Below are 17,994 nucleotides of genomic sequence, written 5' to 3' on the forward strand. Positions count from 1 at the left end.
TTGATTCATTTTGAAAGAGTTTGTGGACTTATGTTATTCCTATATACGGTAACTGCATGGTGCTGGTGGGCCCCAAAGATTGTTTTTTACCTGGTGGGCCCCAGGTATTCCAGTCCGGCGCTGTGTTCACCTATCAATATTTTATGGTTACGTTCACCTGTCCATGATTAACTTACAAAGAAAACAACAAAATATAGAGACACATGCTTTTTTGATCTGAATCACAGATAAAAATCCCCCAAACAAGTCTATCGTTGCTGTCACTCCCCTTTTCTGGAGTAATTTCCTCCTTTTTTAGCAGCTTTTGTATTTGCACCTTATTCTCTATGCATTTTGTGCCACTGTCTCTCTTTTAAGTCTTTTCTTATTTTTCCTCCAGAACTTTGATTATCCAGATATTTTAGCCAGATTCCTGAAACACAACTTTTACTCAATTTTTCATTTTTTGGGGTGCTTCTCACTCCAGTCTTTCCTTGGTGTAAGGGTCCTGGAACAGTTTTAAATTTTGCACTTTTTTGTGATTTTTTAAAGATTTGTGACTTTTGGCACTAAAAAGTCTTAAATAGGTATGAGTGGACGTGGAAATTCTGGTTCTGGTACCCAACCCAAACTTTATTCCAAAGTTTGGTTCAGGTACCCGAACTTGAACCACAACCCCATTGAAAATAATGTTGACCAGAACTTTTGAGCTGGAAAATTCTCTCTCTGCAACGGACTTTCCCTGGAACTACGAACATTGCAACGGACTTCCAGGAGAAGTCTGGGTTCGACGTTTACCACGGGACACTAACTGTCCAGTACGAACCCCGAACTTTTAAGTTCGGGTCTGCTCATCCCTAGTCATAAACACTGGTAAAACACTAAAAAGAGCATTTTGGATGTTTCACAAAATTCATGAACTGCATACACCATGTTGAAGAATTTGGAGCAATATATGTCAGCAAATATCACAAGATCTAAAAAAAAAAGTGACTGCAATAAATCGCAAAAGAATAGTGCCCTGAGTATCTGTAAATACCAAGGACACCAGCCATCCACATTCAAACTGCGTGCTGTCAATTTTTAATGTTGCAACTGGCAGAAGAAGCTTTGCAATTTTTTCTTTTGCATACAAGAAAATGACTGCTGCCATTGAGGAAACACTGATAATAAAATCTGACACACTGACCAAACACTGATGAAAATCTGATCTAATACACTAATGAAAATCCGACTGAATGGGCCCAAACGCTTATAGCACTTTAGTTCAAGTCATCAGGGGGTGGAGGTAATTATAACTGCACAGTTTTAGGTGAGCCTTATGGCAGGTATAAAATTGAGGGGGCTCTTGGTCCCTGACAGCATTCTAAGAGAAACTGAACCAAAGATCCATTAACATGGGCTGATATTAAGCAAATGAGTCTTCGTGTATCACCCAGGGTATGAGAAAGGCTTAGTGCAACAGAGAGGGAAGAGGGAAAGGGAGCCCAGACTCTAGGGAAAGGGGGAAGTGGAGACCTCCTAGTCTGGTCTAGTGTCACCCTGTCTCAACTACTATCCCTTTATTGGCTCTTCACCAATCGCCGCATGCGTGCCTCGCCCTGACTTTCCCTGGTGTATGGCTAAGGCTAGGGAAGGGAGGAGATGAGCACTAGTCGATCTCCACTAGACTCTAAAGATAACAAGGGTAGACAAACAGGGGGGATTGCTTAGCTTTAGACCACTTCAGACAAATGCGCTCATGGCCTCAAGCTCCAGAGAGGACGGAGTACTGCTCTTGCTAAAGCCTCACAAGTTGTAATGAATATCACTGGCACCTCCCTCTCAGACACACCAGGTATTTATACACTCAGGCCAGAGAGCTAATTAGCCAGAGGGAGGTAGCCGCTGGGTCCTAGAGACAGTCAGCCTCTAAGAAGATGTCTGTAATGCCAAAAGTAGAGATCTCCTGCAACCAATTGCAGGGCGACTGTCTGTCACCTTTGACACACCCATGACAGTACCCTCCCCCCTCTACGAGTGGCCTCCGGACACTCAGGACCGGGTTTCTCAGGAAAAGAGTTGTGAAATGAGCAAACCAATCTGGGAGCCTTCACTTCTGACATTGAAATCCACATCCTCTCCTCTGGACCATAGCCTTTCCAGTATTGTAGAGAACGACTTTGGAGATGAGAATCTACAATCCTCGAAATCTGGAACTCCAGATTTCCATCAACCATTACTGGGGGCGGTGGTAGAGGCGAGGGCTCAAGAGGTTCCACATATTTTTTAAGTAAGGACCTGTGGAACACGTTGTGGACTTTAAGGGCCTAAGGAAGTTCAAGACGAAACGCTGCTGAGTTAATGACGACGGTTATTTTATAGGGACCAATAAACCTAGGTCCTAGAAGTCTCCTGCAACCAATTGCAGGGCAACTGTATGTCACCTCTGACACACTCATGACATCATGAGAGCACTCATTCCTCATCATTGGCACTTGTAAACATGTGGCCAACCAGCTGACGAGTGCTCTTTCATCAGCTGATTGATTTTCATGCATGAATAATCCATTGTTGTCAGCAGCACATTGCCCCACGTAAACAGGGGATGTGCTGCCAACAATATGAATTCTGTATAATCACTGAAGGACCCAGTCAATTTTCATTTTTGTCCTTTTCTCCACTTCTTTCAAGAGCCATATTTTTACTAACTTTTCTGTCGACATAGCCACATCGACTTTATTACGTTTATTTTGCCATAAAAATAACCTGCCAACATGATTCTCCAGATGTATACAATTAAGTCAATATGAAACATATTAAAATATTGTTTCCTTATTATATTAGTGGCTGAATTAAATTGTCTTTCCAACATCCACATTTTTTATTTTTCTATCAATGGAGCAGCATGTACCAATCTGTAGTTTTTAATTGGTACCATTTTAGGGTACATACAACATCCTTATCAGTTTGTATTTTTTTTTGTTATTTTGAAGGGAGGTGCTGTTACTGAAAAACAACAATTCTGGCAGCTTGTTTTTTTACATCATTAACCATATGATTCAAATAATTTTATTTTATGATCTATGGGGATTTTATGGACATGACGAGACCTAATTTGATTATTTTTGAATTGTGAAAAGAAGGGTCATTGAAACTTTAAAAATTTTTACTTAATATATATGAAAATATTTTTTCAGCTTTCCCTTTATTTTTTAGTCCCGCCCAGGAAATTTGAAGCTGAAATTATTTTATCACTTGCGCTATATACTTCAATTCTGTGCTCTCCAGATCTTGTTAGATCTCAGCGCTAATTTTTCACTTGGCCCGGATGTTTTTAAATGAACAGGAAACTTCAAGGGGGGGAAGATACCAGTTATTTTGCTCTTAGTTTTCTGTCTGAGACCATGTGGAAGGTGAGTTTTTTAGTTCCTTTCACTAGGTGTTGGTGCAGTATGGCGGCCATTGTGTTGTGGTGCTGTGCCTGTGTAGTGGTGTGACCCAGTGCCATGGGTGCTGTAGGCCATCTGGGTCCCTTCCATCCCACAGTGCTGGTCGCCACACTTTTAAGGTTAGGGACCCACTGAGAGGTTTGCCCTGACGTGGCAGTGGTCTTCATACAGTCTGATCAGAATGTTAACAAAGAACCTCATGTTCAGCTTTGTAAATGTTTGCTTAGCCGCAATAGATCAATGTACAGTATGAGTTTTGGATATGCGGTTCATGTATTTTCTTCTCTACAGCTAATGCTAGTATCTCAAGAAGCCAGGGTCAAAGAGTCAGCAGAAGATAACCTCATTTAAAGCTGGTTTGGAGACCATTACAAGTACCATTAAAGTCCAAATTGGTAGTGGGTCCGAGGTAACCCAGTATGACACTGCACGGCCACCCTGTATTTGCCTATGTTTTCACACTTACGTGTATTCAACAAATGTTTATATACTGTAGTCAGAACCATGAGATCTTGTCCTACCGAGAACATTATGAAGATTTTTAACCCTGCAATGAGGATAAGAAGCTCTATACTCTAGTTCCGGACAACACCTTGAAAGTTAAACATTGCGTTTGACGCAAATGATTAAATGTGACTTAATAAAGCCAACAGCGCACAGGTTAAAATACACAGAGGATTTACGAGAAGCAGCTCATTATCCACTTCATTATCACATAAACATCGCCATCTACAAGTTCATGAGGCTCCAGTCTAAAATGTAATGAAACCTAAGAACTATACCAAAAATAATCAGATCCAATATCATTCTGTTATGTATTGTCATACTGAGCTGGTGCTGAGATATTGTAATATAGAGCTAAATATGTAAAGTTATACACAAACCTTGTCTATTACCAGCCACATGCACCACTTCATTATCATAACAATTAAAGTTCTTACATCGTTACATATTAATATGATATATTTATTCGCACATGTATTTCTAGGAGTTTCTTAGACACCTATAAAACATTCATTCATTGTGATGCACATGAATAAAACTCTTATTAGCATAAATATCCATATTACACAAGGTGCCAAAGCCACATGCTTCTCTTTTATTTCTGATATAAAGAACGTTATAATCATTATTTACAAAGCAGAATGAAAACTGTTTTTTATAGAATTTTTACAATTGAATATATATTTTTTTACTTTTCTTTTCCTTTATTTTAACTTTTGTGTTTGACTTGTTCCCTAGATGAAAGACTGATCTGACTTCCTTCATAAATAATGGATTATAACACAAAACTTCTAAAGGTCCTTTGAACATTTGACTATTTTGTATAATGGTGTCAGGTTATCAGCCCTATGACAACTCCTTGAAAACCATCCTTGATCTTTGGAAACGAGCCCAAGAATTACACCTCTCCGATCATTTGATACAAAATATCAGATGAAAACAGATTAGTAACTACAATTATAAAAGCTACCAAAAGTTAAAAACGACGAGTTTCAAAAAGAAAAAGAAAACACTATAAAGCGGGATTAATAACGATACAATAAAAACAGACTATAAGTTATAAACGAAAGTTTTTAGAATGTAGCGGTCACTTATAAACTGAATTGTGAAGGTTTCACTGTTGTGATCCATAAAACCTGTGGTCTGGACTTTTCCAAGCTATACTATACTTTCTTTAAGCTACATAATATTTCTCGATACAGACCAGTCACTTACTTTTTTGTAGCCTTTGTCCTTTCCTTGTGAACATGTTTAGTTGGATATCCCCTACATCTCAGCGATTGTGCCTAAACGATTTCTGTGTGCCTTCTTCTGTAGAACTCTTCAGACAGACAGGAAGGTCCCAGGATACACCTCTGTGATCAGATTTCCACTGACTTCACACCTGTCTGACGGGTCTTTCTGGCTCTGATGTGTACTGTATGAATCCCCACCCCTGCTCGTTGTAGTAGGGCAGGCAATCTCTGAGCACACAGGGTGCAGCTGCAATGTGACAACACGTATGACGGACACACAAGAAACACATAGCGCCTGCCAGCAACATAGAGCGGGATGACTGACAAGAAGGACAACACATAGCGCCATATTCTGCTCTGCTGTTCATACAAGTGACGTTATGGAATGTAACAAGATTGGCTGAAAACAATCTATGCATATAAAGCAAGAGTAACATCTCCAAAGGTTTAAGAAAGGGTTTACAAATACTGACTTTTAGAAATGTATGATTTCAGTTGAGTAGGGCTACAGTCACCCATCCATTTCTGTTTTTTTTACATACATGTGTCATTCATTTTACTCTGTTTTGCATCTGTTTTGAAATTATTATTTTTATCTCATCCATTTTTAAAAAATGAAGGAGGCAAGAGGTCTAAACTTTTATTAACTCTTAGCAATGTTAAAAACAGATATCTTCAGATCATCTGAATCCCCATAGAATTAAATGGTTGACAATGATCCGCAAAAACAGATGAGAATAAGACATGAACTGACTTTAAGGTTAAAGGGAACCTTTCACGTCGAAAAAATGCTACGTACCTGCAGATATAAAGTTATTCTGCAGGTAAATATTGTCAGGTGCCTGGATGATGTATTGAAAGCGTGGCTCCCTGGAGAAAATGAACTTTATTCCTCCCGGGAGCCGCCGACTTTCAGTCATACGGGTGTGCAGCTACAGTCACAGCTCACAGTACTGTAATCAGCACCTGAAAGCACTCCCCGGCACTTTGACTGACAGCTGGCTCTACACTGATTAACTGAAATACATGACGGCTCCCAGGAGTTATATTGCAGAGAATAATATAATAAATGATAATCAGCACAGATTCATGAAAAATAGGTCATGTCTAACCAAGATGTTGGGTGGGGTTCTATGAGGAGGTAAGTGCAAATCTGGATGTTGGTAATGCGGATGATGAGATTTATCTGGACATTATAAAGGCATCTGATTCTGTACCACATAACAGCCTTATACTGAAACTACAGAAGCAAGGACTTGGGAGAACGATATGTGAATGGGTAAGGAACTGGCTAAGTGACAGGAAACAAAGGGTCGTCATAAAGGGTACATTCTCTAAATGGGATATAGTCAGCAGTGGGGACCGCAGGGATCTGTGCTAGGACCGATTCTTTATAACCTCTTTATTAATGACCTTATGGATGGGATTGAGAGTAAAGTGTCAATTTTTGCTGACGACACCAAACTATGTAGGATATTAAAATTTGATCTTGACATTACGATATTGCAGAACGATCTGGATGAGATGACTGAATGGGCAAACACTTGGCAGATGAGGTTTAATGTAGATAAATGTAGAGTAATGCACCTAGCATGGATTAATCCTATTGCTGCATATACATTAAATGGGAGTATACTCGGGACTACAGAACAGGAGAAGGATTTGGGTATTCTGGTTACAAGTAAGCTGAGCAGCAGTACTCAATGTCAAGCAGCAGCCGCAAAAGCAAACAAGATTCTAGGGTGTATAAAAAGAGAGATAAAATCCCACGATCCCAACTTACTGTTACCCCTTTATAAATCACTGGTGAGGCCACATCTGGAATATGGGATCCAGTTTTGGGCTCCACATTTTAAAAAAGGATATTCAGAAGTTAGAGTCAGTTCAAAGGCGGCAACTAGATTATTACAAGGGATGGAAGGCCTCTCATATGATGAGAGACTGAAAAAGTTGAGGTTGTTCAGCTTAGAAAAATGATGCCTCAGAGGAGATCTCATTTCTATCTATAAATATATGTGTGGTCAGTACAAAGGTCTAGCACATCTCTTATTCCTTCCAAAGACCATACTAAGGACAAGGGGGCACTCATTACGGGTGGAAGAAAGGTGATTCCGGCACCTAAACAGGAAAGGGTTCTTTACAGTCAGAGCAGTCAGACTGTGGAATGTCGACCACAAGAGGTAGTGATGGCCGACACTATAACAGCTTTCAAAAAAGGGCTGGACGATTTGCTCGATACACACAACATTGTGGGACATAGTTAAATTAGACAAAATATACAATTGGGGGAGGAAGGTTGAACTATGTTACTATGAATAAAGTTAATTTTCTCCCAGAAGCCGCGACTTAGTACAGCGGCCAGGCACCTTTCTAAGGGTGCAGTCATACAGCTGTATAACATGGACAAAGATTGCATCGCAGTGCACGGACTGGCCAGCGGCTCTCCTGACCTAAGCATGACAGCTGCATAGAATTACATGCTGTCACGGTTGGATCAGAATTGTCGCCGGCTAGTCTGAGAGTTGCGATGCAATCGTCGTCAGTGTAATATGGATTTCTGACTGCGCCCTTACTCGATCAACCTGCAGATTACCCCACATCTGCAGGTTAATAGCTGTATCCTACGTGACAGGTTCCTTTTCAGTTCTTATTGACATTGTTGTCTAAGGGGTAACGTTTCTCCTTGTGAAGAGTGACATACCGGCTCTGGCATGTCAAGGTAAGGAGGCTTATTCGCTGTGCAATGCTCCTCGGGGAAATTTAATATGCAAATTGCCTCTTCAGAGAAAAAGAGGACTTGAACTCTATAGCGCCACCTATTGGAAGCAGCAATCCTACAAGTCACAATCAACTCTTTAACGAGTCTTGCAATATGACTTTAGGATAAAAGCCAAATCAGAATCTCAATTTGCAGACACGGTATTATGGGCTGTTGGCACTCGTTAGTGCACACAAGGAGAAGCGTTACCCCTTAGACCTCAGTCCAGAGCCTCTCATCTAGCCAAATCAGTTCTCATACTTTGCACTGACGAGGTCTACAGCCCGAAACACCGTGTCTGCAAACAGAGATTCTGATTTGGCTTTTATCTCAAGTCATATTGCACAACTCGATAAAGGGTTGATTGTGACTTGTAGGATTGCTGCTTCCAATAGGTGGCGCTATAGAGTTCTAGTCCTCTTTTTCTCTGAAGAGGCAATTTGCATATGGACATTGTAAAACTCAGACCACTGTCCACAAATTGCAGGTATGACTTGCTCAGTGTGCAGTTCCATGCTCTATGGAAAATTAGATAATGTTTAAGAATAAAAAATGCCCACCCCTTCCCCCAAATAGGTACATTACTGTGAGCCTTTGTATTTTCATTACGCCCTACTTGCCTTTTCTGAATAGTAGCATTTACTATTTTTTTAAGTCCAGAAGAAGAAAACCCATTAGTTTCTAATACTTCTCGTAGCCAAATATTTTCAAAAATCCTTGTAGTGTATGCAGAATGCCATTGGCTAAACCAGTGGAGTAAAAACTCTTAACGCTTCCTATTGATTTAAATAAGAAAATTCACTAAATTATTGTGCTAATGGTGCTGTTTTCTCCACGTGTATTTTGCAAAAATAGCAACATGTTAATTCTTGAGGCATTTCTGATTGAAACAAAGCTCCAAATGCAGACATTGAATAGTGAAATTAGAAGCAAAGAAAAACCCATGTATTAAAACAGTGTCAAACACATTTTTTAAAAAAGGATCTAAATGAACTTCAGAGGCAGATTTTTCATCAGAAAAAAAAACAAAACATCAAAAACTGTGCGAGCTACAATTAAACCTCCAGTGATACATTGCAGAATATAATGTCTCTACACAGCTCACCACATAGTGTGATGTCCCAACAACTTTCTTTCGCAGTATAATGTCCCCAGACAGCGCCCCAAACAGTTCCCCACACTGTACAATGTCCACACAAGGCTCCCCCCACACTGGATATCCCCACACAGTATTATGTCCCCACAGAGTCCCCCGCACAGTATGATGTCCCTACAGACACTCCCACACTGGAGAGCCCCACAAAGTATGATGTCCCTCACACAGCATGTCACTACAGAGCCACTCACCCAGTATTACGTCCTTACACAGCCCCCTTACATAGTATTTTATCCCCATGCAACCTCCCATGCAGAATGATGTCTCCATCCAGCCCTCTTTGGGCACAGTATTATGACCCCAACCAGCCCCCTTAGGAAACAATGTTATATCCTCAACCAGCCCCCTTAGGTCACAGTGTTCTGTCCCCACACATTCCCTTTAGGGTACAGCATTCTGTCCCCACACATGCCCTTTAGGGTACAGTATTCTGTCCCCACACATGCCCTTTAGGGTACAGAATTCTGTCCCCACACATGCCCTTTAGGGTACAGCATCCCCACACATGCCCTTTAGGGTACAGCATTCTGTCCCCACACATGCCCTTTAGGGTACAGCATTCTGTCCCCACACATGCCCCTTAGTGCACAGAATTCTATCCCCACAATTGCCCACAACAATGTGAATTAGAAAAAAAAAACTGCTACTCACCTAACCCCGTTGCTCCGCTGCTCTGGTCTGCACTATGTACTGAGGCACAGCAGACGCGATGTAGTGACATCATAGGGATGCTGTGCTCTCAGATGCAGAGTGTCAATGGTGGGGCTCCCTGTTCCCAAGGATGCAGATACCAGTAATACTGAGATGAGGGCAGGGGACGGCATCATGGTGCGGGTAGCCCCACTGTATAAAGCACTTTGGCTGTCCCAGTCCACGTCAGAACAGCCAGAGGGGCGCATTTGGCCTGCAAGCTTCTCTTTGCCCTAGACTATTCTAGGGCATTAGGTGTCAAACTCATTTTCACAAAGGGCCACATCAGTATTATAGTTGCCTTCAAAATCCAAGAACCATAGGAGGCTATGGAGCTTGGCTCTCTGCACTTTGATGGCGTTTCTCTGTATTGCATACAAAAACAGAGGCACAGGCAGTAAACAGGAAGGATTTTTGCAAAATGTACTATGCACCAAATGGAAGTGTCCCAGTTGCAACACTTGGTCACTAAAAGGTCAGGTTGTCCTTTAGGACCAGGTTTAGCAGCCAGTCCATTTCACCTCTTTACCATTTAGCTTCCTATCTTGGAGGGTGGCTTAAGTGTCTGGGTACGGCTGTCAGAGCTGTGCCACCATCTTTAAATTGCTGAGCAGAGCAGTGTCGATGTGTTAGCCAGAGCCCAGAATTCAAGATGACACCCAGTCCCTGTTAAGCACTGGTTGTGTCCTTGGGACAAAGTGGAGTGGGCAATCCTTCTGTTTGTAAACTTTGTGGGCCACATAAAATGACATGGCGGGCCAGATTAAGCCAGTGAGCCTTGAGTTTGACACAAGTGTTCTAGGGGAAATGTGTATGTTTTTAAAGTAGTTCTTATGTTGCTGAAAATAGTGTGACTAAAAATCAGATCAATTAACCTAAATGGATTTGTTTGGTAGCAATTACTTAAATTATGCAAATGAATGGGACTGAAATTCTGTAACTTATTTTCCGCATTTCTTTATACTGTACTTGAGAGGTCAAAACTGTGGTTTGGAATGGGTACAGAAATGATTTTAGGTGGTATTGCACTTAGACTTTTAATTTATATATTATTTTACTCAATTTCCACATCATAACTGTCCCCATTGGGGCTCCCAATCTATGTGTCTTATCAGTATGTCTTTCAAGTGTGGAAGAAAACTGTAGTACTAGGAGGAAATTCACACAAACATGGGAAGAACATACAAACTTCTTAAAGATGTTGTTCTTGGTGGGGTTTGAACCCTGGACTTCAGCACTACATAGCAACTGTGCAGCCCCACGTAAAGGATGAGTCCCAGAAAACAAGTTTGCTGTTTACAGGTAATAACTAGCTGATCGGTGGGGTTTTGAGCACTGGAACACCCTGCAATCCTAAATACAGCAGAGGTGCGCAATTCCGTATGCTTGACCTCTACTCCAATCAATGACTATGTAACTGCCAAAGAACGCCACACGCTGTACTTGGCTTTTTCTGGCAGCCTCATTAAGGCCGGGTCCCACTAGCATATGGCATCTGATGCGATAGCATTGGATGTGATATGCTAATGACACTCGGCTCCTGCTCTGCTGCGAGTGAGAGCTGAGTGTCAGTGCTCTGTGCTACTATTCTCTCGCACAGCAGGGGAGGGGACGGAGAAAGTCATTTCTCCATCTCCTCTGTTGCTGGCGCCAGCGGGATCGCACTGCACTCAGGTGATATCCGAGTGCAGTTCGATGTTCCACACGCACCCATAGACTTATATGGGTGCGTGCTATCAGAATCCAGCAATTCGATTGGAGCCGAAAAAAAAACTCCAATGAGCACACCACCATAGGATTAAATTGATACGAATACAATCATATTTTTTATCGGATTGCATTCGTCCGATTTAATCGCAAGTGAGAGCGAGCCGTTATAATGAATGGACATTCATTAACAAAGCAAAACCCAGGTCCATTGAAGGTGGGGCTCTGCAGAGCCCTGCCACATGGTTCCATAGGGACGTTCCCGGGATCTCTGAGGATCTGTCATGATCACCAGTTTGGTTTTGATTATTTTTTTAGTTATTTCTGTTTACAATTTTTGAGGCTGTTTCCATTCCTTTCCTTGTGTGAAGTCCATATTCACATGAGCTTCTGAACCTCGAATCTTGTCTTGTCGGTTAATTCAAGTCTGTCATCACTCTGCTTCGGGGCACACTTTCATCTGTCAGTCCCAGAAAGGTTACAACTAGTGATGAGTGCAAGTGCTCATTACTTGAGTCTGCCTAGGGTGCTCGGGTATGCACCGAGTATCGCGGGTGCCCGAGTGACATGTTCAAGTCCCCACCGCCGCAAGTTTCGCAGCTGTTAAACAGCCACAAAACACGCTGGGATTCCCCGTGTTTGTCAGGCAATTCCTGCATGTTTTATGTCTGTCTAACGGTCCCGAAACATGGGGCCGCGGGGACTCGAACACGTCACTCGAGCACCCGCGATACTTGGTGCATACCCGAGCACCCTAGGCAAACTCAAGTAACGAGCACTTGCGCTCATCACTAGGTACAACCCATGCATATCATTTCACGAGCCATGATTTGAGGATTCCTATGCAACAAAGACAATACTTTCTTGTTAGCCGTAAAGATATGACAAGGGTTTATTGTTTATGCTCACAGATCACATTCACACGCTTTGTAATATAATAAATTACAACTTTTGGTAGTCTTTTATAACAAGTTACAATTACTTCTGTGGGCTTTATTATGAGGTAGAGTAGATGAGCAGAACCTTTAGCTTTAATCCCAGGTAATTGTTTTCTCTGGATATGGAATAAAACTAAAGGTTGTTTTCAGTTCGGAGGAGAAAAAGTTGGCAATCATATTTTAAGGAGTGTCTCAAGTTTTTCTTGGTCCTTCAGCAATACAAGAATTAACATGGATACATCTAGTGTTTATTGTGCGGCTGAATTAAGTACTCTTTGCAGAGATTTGGTCTTGGCGGGCATAGATACCATCTCGCAAGCATTGTCAGAAACATACTGTACATACGCAGGTTTATTCAAGCCACCGATGGGGACTGGCATTTCTGCTCTTGCCTACATATTCTCTGTAATAGACTTTTATAACAAATAAAACAACACCATGCCAAAGCAAATAATTCTACTTCTTTTACCATTTTTAATGTTTGTACTTCAGGTACAACACTTTGTTAATTGATATGGAATTGTAGAATTTCCTCAGGTCTTTTATTTTTTATTGACATTTGTATGTTAGGGCTCACCCTGTGAGTTGGATTCATTAAGCCATAGGTCAGGTTGAACACACAGACTGAAGGCGATGGCACAGTGGGCAGGACTTGCCAGATGGTACATGGAACTAGACAAGGAACGCCTGGCAGAGAGACAAGCGGAGCAGAACACACCAGAAGGCACAAAGCCAGAAGAATAGACAAAAAAAGAAGGTGCAGAAATTGCTGCAACGTAATGTGGACAAATCCAGAGGAGAGTTTATTATGCTTATGTGGCACCCCAGGGGTCTGGTTTCCACAGTAACAAGCAATGTTATGTCTGAGAGCAGGTGGGAGGTCTCTTGGTCAGGAATCTTATGCATGCCACACCTCCTGCCCAGTCCTGGGAGGGGAAGAACTTCCCCTGTATAAACCTGGGGCTGAGGCAGGGTTAGGGAGTTCAGAGGGAGAGTGCAGCCAGGAGGGCTGACAGGGAGCTGTGGCTCCGGCTGGGCCCAGCTCCTGGGCCATGCCAGAAGTAGAGAAGAAAAGCAGCATAGGAAGAAACAACAGGAGCTCTGTGGGAGCAGTGCTACAAGGAGTCAGGGGCTGGCAGCTGCAGAGCTCGCCCTGACTGAGAAGATTTCTTACCGGACCCGGAGTCCGAGGCTGTGGGGACTAACTCCTACCCAGCAGCAGAATCCGTCAGGCAGGGGATTTCAGGTCCTCTGGCCAAGAAACCCGAAGGCACGGTCACACGCATGGGACCAGCACCGCCGTCATGGAGCGGAAGCTACTAGAAGGCCCCGAGTCACCGGCCATACGGGTGAGCACCACACGGTACACTCAGGGACGTGGGCTACTTATACCCGCCTCTAGCAAGGTAGCCAGAAGAGTACAGTCAGTTTGGGAGGCCTACAACTCCGCCTGGCCAGGGGAGATCCCATCTGCTCAAGGACTGACCAGGCCCCGATCGCTAGCCAGTACTCCGGGAGGGTCTATCTTTGTCACCAGTAAAGACCCTGAATCACACCGCAGCGTCTCTGAGTGATTCCTGCTACCCCCATCATCCACGTCGGCTGCCCTGAGGCCATACCCCTCCCGTTGGGGGTTATACCATCTACGCTGCACTATCCTACCACCGGCCTCAGCGGTCTGCCCTGCAGCGGCAGCTCCATAGCTGCATTCAACGGGTGGCGTAGTCGTCCTACATCTACCGCTGATACAGCGCCACTTAGTCTGACTCCCTGGGCACGGACCGGGTCACCGCCACGAGACTACAACCCTCAACAGATCCGGCTCCGGGTAAGCTCCCGCCTGCGCAACGCAGCGCGACACAGGCCCAGGGGCGCGTCACTTATAGTAGATGAAGAGTTAATCAAACAAATGGATAACTGCTGACAGCAGAGATGAAGCGGCAAACTTGTTTGTAGAGAAGATACACTCTGATAAATGTGCATTGGACATGAAAGCAGCTTGTTATGCTTAGAGCAGTCAAAAGGATTTTCAGCAGATCTGAGTCAGGACGTAGATTCAGGTTGCAGAAACCACAGGAGTTTGCAGGGAATATTTCAGGTGAGAATACTGGGTGGTTGCAAATTCCAAAGCACACAATAACTAAACAGAAAGCTTATACAATACTCAGTCACACATAAATATCTAAGTCACATTGAAAGGCCTGGTAGTTGTACGTGAAAATCGACTTGGAGCACAGCAAATGCCGGCGGCCATAAGGGAAGGGACCAGAGCCAAGTCTTGAGGTAAAAAGAAGTGCATAACAGTGTACTTTAATACTGTTTGAGTGTTTAGTTACAGTAAATGTGTCGCCCCTGAGGGTTCAGTCGCCACAGGGGTACTGCACCTCAGACCGAGGTGTGGTATCCCCTCTCCGAGGTAAGGAAGGAGCACCTCTCAGGGCTCAGCCATCCATCCAACTCTACACCTCTCCCACCTGAGGGGGGCTTATATGCACTAGGGTGCTGCCCCAGCCGGGATAAGAGGAGATGGGGGAACCAAAAGATAGGGGGAACCATGTAGTGGGTGAGGGTGGAGGACGCACTTTAGGTTACACCACAAAATTCATATTTAATAAACGGCCATCTTGGGCTTATGGTCTTTGATTGTGATCTTCATCACTGAACGTGGCTTTCTGTGTGAACCTGCAGCTGATTGAAGATACACGGTCCTCGCGTTCTGACCTTGAGGCGAGGAGCGGGCTAGAGTTAACGGTTGTCTCTACCCGGTCAAGGTCCCTACCTAAGAAGGCCTGGAGGGGAGCAGAGGAGACAAGCTCCAGAGGCAAAAGGATCCCAGGGGGATGCAGATGCATATGCCACCTGTCCTCACTATTCTGGCCTAGTCAGAGGGATTCCTGCTGCAAAAGGGGTACCGGCCCCCGATATCTGGCTTTGCTACTTCATGTCCTAGTCAGAAAAGCCCGGAGGCTCGGAGGATCCCACCGGGTAACGGACGGAGCGGAGTCGCCACCCGTACCCTTGTTCTGTGTATAGCCAGAGGGAGACCCAGCCTTGTAACACGCACCACATACGGACAGGAGAGGACCTAGTGGGAAAGTCTAGGAACACTCTGGTGCAGGGGGTCCTGATTGATGCACCTGAACTACACGGAGTGTGCTGAACCCCTTCCTGGTGGCTGCAGAGCGCCGTGAGGAGCAAGGAGAAGCCTTGCAGATGACACCTAACAACATGAGTAAAGCATGGAAGACTGCATCCATTGCCTCCGGTCCCTTATTTCAGCGCGACACCACACCGCAACACCCACTACGACCCCCCTGATCCGTCTTCTCTGCCCTGAGGCCCTGCTCCGCCTGTGGGGAGTAGTACCATCTTCTGCTGCCACGACATCCCGCCTCAGAGGACTGCCGCAGCGCTGGTGGCGAATCACCAGGCACCACAGGTGGCGTAGTCATTACATCCACTCGATTACCACCGTCCTCCTGGCCCTTATTTTTACTGTGACGACCCTGGGCACAGGCCGGGCCTAGGCCACGACTGCATCCACCTTCCACCTGGAGGCCCGGTTCCGAGTACCCCCCATCTCTCAGGGTAGGGCCAGCAAGCGGGAGCGAGGCGTCACATATACAACGCCCATTGAATCAAATTGGTTACATTTTTATGTAGTGGCATATGGTGGCAACTATTTTTTTTTTTTAACCTGGCTGTGTAGTAGGTTTTCTTGATTGGTGAGCTGACAAGTGGGACCTATTTCAGCATTACCCCCTGCTGTGCCTTAATGACTGCTGCAGTGAACCTAATGTAAGCTGTAACTGTACTTAGTGAAATAACAGTAAATGCCCCCAAACAGATTAGATAGCTTCCCGCCAATTGGTCGTTCAGAAAACAGCTATCTCCCTTAACTCCTCCATACACAGGAACAGTCGGCTTAGCCAAGCACTCCTGTGATCTCTAAAAGCCCATTGCCGGAGTCCTTTACCAGTGGCTTATCCTAGGCTGAACAAAAGGCTTGGTTGTTAAAATTCCAACAGTCTAATTCTTCTCTCCCTCAAAATCATCTTTTGGGGAGAGTCGGGAGACCCCTTACACATTAGTCTAATGTGTATGTGACCCTTTACAGTTTACATTAGTGCACTAGGCAATGGCAGAGTGGGCAGGACTTGTGGGATGCAACATGAAAAAAGACAACGGGGTATGCTGTCAGGCAGACAGACAAGCAGAGCAGGACCCACCAGAAGACACAAAGCCAGGGAAGTAGACAAAAAAAGGAACTGAAGTATGGTAGTCCAGAAATTGCTGCAACATAATGTGAACAAGTCCAGAGGAGAGTTCGTTATGCTTATAGTAGATGAAGGGTTAAATCAGCAAACAAATGGATAATCACTGGCAGCAGAGATGAAATGACAAATATGTTTGTAGAGAAGATACACTCAGACGCAAGATCGTTTGATATGTGAACAAAAATGTACTTTGGCAGTCATTACAACACAATAAAAGGTACAGCTATCAAGGGCCAGGTCAAAAAGGAAACACCTACCAAACTCATACCAAAAAATGCCATCTCACCAGCAAGGAAAGCTGCTACACAGCCAAGATCAAAGAATAAAATTCTGTATTTAGCGCTGTTCTGCTCCTCTTCTCGGTGACATCACTGTTCTTCAGACGATCTTGGTTACTCTATGCCCTGCGTGACCTTTTACAATGTAAGTCTATGAAATGAGGCTCCGTAGGCTTACATTGTTAGACTTACGGCTCACGCATAGAGCATAGAGTGATCTGAATAGTCTGAAGAGCGGTGAGAAGAGGAGCAGAACAGCGTTGGAATGACCAAGAAGGCGCTGGTAGGAGACTATATTAACACACGACAATACATACACATATGGAAGCAGAAATATCTACAGGTAACTATGACATAGTGGGAATAACCGAGACATGGTTAGATGAAAGCTATGACTGGGCAGTTAACTTACAGGGTTACAGTCTGTTTAGAAGGGATCGAAGAAATCGGAAAGGGGGTGGAGTCTGTCTATATGTAAAGACGTGTCTAAAGCCTACAATACGGGAGGATGTATGGGAGGGAAATGAGGAGGTCGAGTCCTTATGGGTGGAGATACATGGGGCAAAAAACAATGATAAAATTATCATAGGAGTCTGTTATAAACCACCAAATATAGCAGAAGCCACGGAAAGTCTATTAATGAGACAAATAGACGAAGTAGCAAAAAATAACGAGGTGATTATTATGGGGGACTTCAACTACCCCGATATAGACTGGGAAACCGAAAGCTGTAGATCTCAGAAAGGAAACAGGTTTCTGTCAATTATCAAAGACAATTATTTGTCACAACTTGTGCAAGAACCAACTAGAGGGACGGCCCTTTTAGACTTAATATTAACTAACAGGCCAGACAGAATAACTGAGGTGCAGGTCGGGGGGCACCTGGGAAATAGTGACCACAACATTAAACAATTCCACATGTGCTTCAGTAGGGTGCCCAGCAAGGGAGTCACAAAAACACTGAACTTCAGGAGGGCAAAGTTTGATCAGCTAAGAGATGCCCTTCACCTTATAGACTGGGATAGTATCTTCAGTAATAGG

At 43.9% G+C, this 17,994-nt stretch overlaps 1 protein-coding gene across 2 annotated transcripts in view; it reads right to left on the reverse strand.

Moving 5' to 3' along the window:
* Positions 1 to 5,433, reverse strand: part of STYK1 (serine/threonine/tyrosine kinase 1) — a 102,237-nt gene extending 96,804 nt beyond the window's left edge. The window contains exon 1 of one of the 2 annotated variants that reach the window (XM_073685388.1): positions 5,130 to 5,433. The gene's annotated coding sequence lies outside the window, so the exon portion shown is untranslated. The remainder of the gene's footprint in view (positions 1 to 5,129) is intronic. The other variant, XM_073685387.1, reaches the window with a different exon arrangement.
* Between the last annotated feature and the right edge of the window lie 12,561 nt (positions 5,434 to 17,994).

This window comes from Phyllobates terribilis, unplaced genomic scaffold (genome assembly GCF_046119375.1).
Source record: "Phyllobates terribilis strain yellow unplaced genomic scaffold, ASM4611937v1 Scaffold_5__5_contigs__length_657084704, whole genome shotgun sequence".
NCBI classification, from domain to species: domain Eukaryota; kingdom Metazoa; phylum Chordata; class Amphibia; order Anura; family Dendrobatidae; genus Phyllobates; species Phyllobates terribilis.